Source organism: Pongo pygmaeus, chromosome Y, assembly GCF_028885625.2.
Source record: "Pongo pygmaeus isolate AG05252 chromosome Y, NHGRI_mPonPyg2-v2.0_pri, whole genome shotgun sequence".
Classification (NCBI taxonomy): Eukaryota; Metazoa; Chordata; class Mammalia; order Primates; family Hominidae; genus Pongo; species Pongo pygmaeus.
Window position 1 is genome coordinate 32,795,862 of NC_072397.2, and position 6,641 is coordinate 32,802,502.

The following is a 6,641-nucleotide window of genomic DNA, read 5'->3' on the forward strand; positions in this document are numbered from 1 at the left end:
AATTCTCCTTAAACTGATAAGCAACTTCAGCAAAGTCTGAGAATACAAAATCAATGTGCAAAAATCACAAGCATTCTTATACACCAATAACAGACCAACAGAGAGCCAAATCATGAGTGAACTCCCATTCACAATTGCTTCAATTAGAATAAAATACTTAGCAATCCAACTTGCAAGGGACATGAAGGACCTCTTCAAGGAGAACTATAAACCACTGCTGAATGAAATAAAAGAGGATACAAAAAAATTGGAGAACATTCCATGCTCATGGGTAGGAAGAGTCAATATTGTGAACATGGCCATACTGCCCAAGGTAATTTATAGATTCAATGCCATCCCCATCAAGCTACCAATGACTTTCTTCACAGAATTGGAAAAAATTACTTTAAAGTTCATATGGAACCAAAAAAGAGCCCACAAAGGCAAGTGATTCCTAACCCAAAAGAACAAAGTTGGAGGCATCACGCGATCTGACTTCAAACTGTACTACAAGGCTACAGTAACCAAAAGAGCATGGTACCGGTACCAAAACAGAGACATAGATCAACGGAACAGAACAGAGCCCTCAGAAATAATGCCACATATCTACAACTATCTGATCTTTGACAAACCTGACAAAAACAAGCAATGGGGAAAGGATTCCTTATTTAATAAATGGTGCTGGGAAAACTGGCTAGCCATATGTAGAAAGCTGAAACTGGATCCTTTCCTTACACTTTATACAAAAATTAATTTGAGATGGATTAAAGACTTAAATGTTAGACCTAAAACCATAAAAATCCTAGAAGAAAACCTAGGTATTACCATTCAGGACATAGGCATGGACAAGTACTTCATGTCTAAAACACCAAAAGCAATGGCAACAAAAGCCAAAATTGACAAATGGGATCTAATTAAACTAAAGAGCTATTGCACAGCAAAAGAAACTACCATTAGAGTGAACAAGTAACCTGGGAGAAAATTTTCGTAACCTACTCATCTGACAGAGGGCTAATATCCAGAATCTACAATGAAATCCAACAAATTTACAAGAAAAAACAAACAACCCCATCAAAAAGTGGGCGAAGGACATGAACAGACACTTCTCAAAAGGAGACATTTATGCAGCCAAAAAACACATGAAGAAATGCTCATCATCACTGGTCATCAGAGAAACGCAAATCAAAACCACAATGAGATGCCATCTCACACCAGTTAGAATGGCAATCATTAAAAAGTCAGGAAACAACAGGTGCCAGAGAGGATTTGGAGAAATAGGAACACTTTCACACTGTTGGTGGGACTGTAAACTAGTTCAGCCATTGTGGAAGTCAGTGTGGCGATTCCTCGGGGACCGAGAACTTGAAATACCATTTGACCCAGCCTTCCCATTACTAGGTATATACCCAAAAATCTATAAATCATGCTGCTATAAAGACACATGCACACGTATGTTTATTGTGGCAGTATTCACCATAGCAAAGACTTGGAACAAACCCAAATGTCCAACAATGATAGACTGGATTAAGAAAATGTGGCACATATACACCATGGAATACTATGCAGCCATAAAAAATGATGAGTTCATGTTCTTTGTAGGGACATGGATGAAATTGGAAATCATCATTCTCAGTAAACTATCCCAAGGACAAAAAAACAAACACCACATGTTCTCACTCATAGATGGGAAACGGACAATGAGAACTCATGGACACAGGAAGGGGAACATCACACTCTGGGGGCTGTTGTGGGGTGGGGGGAGGGGGGAGGGATAGCATTAGGTGATATACCTAATGCTAAATAGCGAGTTAATGGGTGCAGCACACCAGCATGGCACATGTATGCATATGTAACTAACCTGCACATTGTGCACATGTACCCTTAATCATAATAAAAAAAAATACAATTTCACCTTCAAGTGATTCCTACTCAGCTGTGAATGGTGATTCACTGCTGTAATCCTAGTCCTTTGTGAGGCCAAAACAGGCTGATCACCCGAGGTCAAAACTTGAGAACCGCCTTTCCCAATATGGTGAAACCACATCTGTATAAAAATTGCAAAACTTAACTGGGTAAGGTGGTCAGCACTTTTAATCCCAGCTAACTGGGAGGCTGAGGCAGAAGCATCACTTGAACCTGGGAGGCAGAGATTTCAGTGAGTCGAAGTAGTGCCGTTGCACTCCAGCCTGGGAAAAAGATTAAAACTATATCTCAAAACACAAGAAAAAATCCAATTCAATGTATAACTCAACTAGCTATTCCAGCTGCACAAATATTTACTCTCCCAACTTCTGTTACAGTAAATTTTCATATATTTCTAACATCCCCATTCAATTTATGCTACTTATTAACATATCTCAGGCCCTTAGGTAATTTTAGGTAATTTTTGTTTTGAGACTCGGTTCTGCTCTGTTGTTCAGGCTTGAGTGCAGTGTTATGATTTTGGAAAATTGCAACCTCTGCCTCCCAGACTCAAGGCATCATCCTACCTCAGCCTTTTGAGTAGCTGAGTTAGACTACAAACACAAACCACCAAGTTCCCCTATTTTTTTGTAGAGATGGGGTGGTGCCATGCTGACCAGACTGGTGTTGAACATCTGAGCTCAAATGAGATCCCCATCTCAGCCTCTCAAATTCCTAAAACTACAAGCATGAGCCACCAGACCTAGCCCCCTTAACTAAAATTTGGGAAGTTCTTCAGGAAAATAAACAAAATGTACTTTCAGAAATAAAACTCCAAAGAAATAAAATCCTCATGGATTTTAGTGGTGGTGTTGCCTAAATGTTTCTGAGTCATCAAAATGTTCATGAGTCATTGTGATTCAGAGTTAGTAGGCTCATATGAACTTGTAAATGAATGAGCCAACATTCCACTTTTGTCTTCACAGAGCAAGAATTTACTATCTATCATATATCAAGCAGCGTACTAGGAACTGGATATAAAAATGTAGACAGATGTAGTCCTCATCTCTGAAGACCTCACAGTATAGTCAGGGAGAAACAATCACACTGACATAGGATAATTTTATAACTGAGGTAAATAAAGACTGCAGGCAGGAATAAGGCCGAAATGAGTTGCTCAGTGGGAGTCAGGGAAGGCATCTCAGGGGTGACATCAAAGCTGGGACTTGAATGACCCTATGGTTTTATCAGGGAAAGAAGGGGTTTGATATTCCAGGTTGGGAAATACAGGCATGGTGGTTTTTATGAGAATGACAATCTTCCTCAAAGGCTTCAGATATTTGCAGTTGAATAAACAGAAATTTAGTCAGTCACCTATCTTGAAGATGAAGTTATTAGTCTAAACACAATCTAATCATCTGTAAGATCTGTGTGTCCAATGTCCAGTTTTATAATTGAAGTAAGCTGAATTTCCAGAAATGCTATGGAAAATTTTAGAGTGAGTGCCCTTAGCATTAAACAACTATGTCTCATTGAGAAGATCCAAGCAAGAGTGGACACTAGGGGGAAGACTTCATACTTTTAACATCTGGCAGCAGCAGTTTTAGATGTATGTTTGAAATACTGCTGTAAATACTGCGTGGTCTAAGACACACACATGGAAAAGGAATAAAATTTCTTAAAGGAGTAGATCCAATCCAACTTGCCAACACAAACTCCCTGTCACTCCTCATCCTCTTCATCTCCTTCAAGTTACTTTCCTGGTGATGAGATCAAATGGCCACATGGGAAAAAAAGTCGGTGGAGGGAGCCAAGATGGCCAAATAGGAAGAGCTCCAGTCTACAGCTCCCAGCGTGAGCTACGCAGAAGACCTGTGAATTCTGCATTTCCATCTGAGGTACCAGGCTCATCTCACTAGGGAGTGCCAGAGAGTGGGTGCAGGACAATTGGCGCAGCGCACTGTGCATGAGCTGAAGCAGGGCGAGGCACTGCCTCACTCGGGAAGCCCAAGGGGTCAGGGAGTTCCCTTTCCTAGTCAAACAAAGGGGTGACAGACGGCACCTGGAAAATTGGGTCACTTCCAACCTAATACTGCACTTTTCTGACAGGCTTAAAAACAGCGCACCAGGGGATTCTATCCCGCACCTGGCTCAGAGGGTCCTATGCCCATGGAGCCTTGCTGATTGCTAGCACAGCAGTCTGAGATCAAACTGGAAGGTGGCAGGGAGGCTGGGGGAAGGGGGCCTGCCATTGCCCAGGCTTGCTTAGGTAAACAAAGCAGCTGGGAAGCCCCAAATTTGAGAAGCCCACCACAGCTCAAGGAGGCCTGCCTGCCTCTGTAGGCTCCACCTCTGGGGACAGGGCACAGAGAAATAAAAAGACAGCAGTAAGCTCTGCAGACTAAAATGTCCATCTCTGACAGCTTTGAAGAGAGCAGTGGTTCTCTCAGCACCCAGCTTGAGAACTGAGAATGGGTAGACTGCCTCCTCAAGTGGGACCCTGACTCCCGAAAAGCCTAGCTGGGAGGCACCCCCCAGTAGGGGCGGACAGACACCTCACACAACCGGGTTCTCCTCTGAGACAAAACAACCAGAGGAATGATCAGGCAGCAGCATTTGTGGTTCACCAATATCCGCTCTTCTGCAGCCACCACTGCTGAAACCCAGGCAAAAAGGGTCTGGGGTGGACCTCTAACAAACTCCAATAGAACTGCAGCTGAGGGTCCTGTCTGGTAGAAGGAAAACTAACAAACATAAAGGACATCCACACCAAAAACCCATCTGTACATCACTATCATCAAAGACCAAAAGTAGATAAAACCACAAACATGGGGGAAAAAGAGAGCAGAAAAACTGGAAACTCTAAAAAGCCAAGTGCCTCTCCTCCTCCAAAGAAACGCAACTCCTCACCAGCTGGATTTACAAATCATGCTGCTATAAAGACACATGCACACGTATGTTTATTGTGGCATTATTCATAATAGCAAAGACTTGGAACCAACGCAAATGTCCAACAATGATAGACTGGATTAAGAAAATGTGGCACATATACACCATGGAATACTATGCAGCTATAAAAAGTGATGAGTTCATGTCCTTTGTAGGGACATGGATGAAATTGGAAATCATGATTCTCAGTAAAGTATCGCAAAGACAAAAAACCAAACACCGCACGTTCTCACCCATAGATGGGAATTGAACAATGAGAACACATGGACACAGGAAGGGGAACGTCACACTCTGGGGACTGTTGTGGGGTGGGAGGATGGGGGAGGGATAGCATTAGGAGATATACCTAATGCTAAATGGTGAGTTAATGGGTGCAGCACTCAGCATGGCACATGTATACATATGTAACTAACCTGCACATTGTGCACATGTACCCTAAAACTTAAAGTCTAGTAATAATAAAATAAAATAAAATAAAACAAATGGCCACATGGATGACCCTTGGGGTCCTGATGACTCCTTCACTCCAAGGATCTTTACTCTTGCTTATTTCCATGGCTCCATCCAATGGCAGCACGGTGACTTTGATTTCCACTCTCTACCTGAAACCTCATTCTGTGATTCTGCACTCCTGGACCATCTTTATTCTTCCACCTGCCAGTCTCTCCAGATCTAGTTCTTGATCACTGAGACTACCACTCAACACTCCCTTTCCCCCGAGGTTACCAGCCATCTGCCCTCTCCTCTGCTTACCATCACTACACAGGAGATCCAGGGAATCATCATGAAATAGTCTGCCTTTCTCAAGGACATTGAGTTATGTTCTGCAAATCTCCACTTCCCAAGCATCTCCATCTTTACATCCTCACTGAAAGGGGCAGCAGAGAGAGACCCTTAAAATTCCTCCCCTGAGGTAGAACAGAAAACTCACCTACAAACGTGGTTTTGTCTCTCTCACTTCCGGGGTTACCCCAACCACAGCTGTGCCTTCAGTACAGGTAATCAGTCTGCTCTGCTTTAAAGAGTTGTTCATCCATTACCCACATGAGCTACTCTGCACCTCCAAGCTGCTCCTGAAACCTTTCATCTATCTCCTTAATTTGCCAGACAAGATGAAGTTTTTTAGGGTGTGTTTCTCATAATTCCAACTTGACTGGTCACCTCTGCAGATCTTGCATTTCCAGAAGTCTCAAATAACACAAATCTGTATCCTTTTCAAGGCCCATCATTCTTTAATTTGCAATCTTGGCCACAGTCACTACTGCTCTTCTGGAAACCTGTTCCAACATTTCTAACATCTCATTCCTTGAATCAATCTAGAAATAGCTGTAGGAAATAGCCACCCAGTAAAATATTTGTAAATACCACCTTTTGGTGCTTTTGATGTCTCTCAAGGATACTCTACTTCCAAAGACTAAAGTTTCCAGATTCTGCTTGACAAGCTTTCTCAAAATCATTTCAGAGCATAGCTAATTCCTTCTCCTACTCTCTTACAACTTTCATAAAAAATTTCAATTGCAAATTGATTACAAATGTAAAAGTTCCAGTCATTATCTTATAAGTGCAGTAACAGATTCTCTCTCCACAGCTAGGCTATACATTAATGTTCTGTCCAAATATGTTATATTTATTTAATCTATCATTTTATACCATTTGCTGTATTTGTAGGACTGAATCAAAAAGAATAAACAAATCTCATCAGAAATAAATTGATTTGCAAAACAGTGAAGTACCCTATTTTGTATTAAAAATTCCAGGTATTTTTTAGTATATCTAAGCTTAAATCTTTAGATGACAATCAAAAACATGAC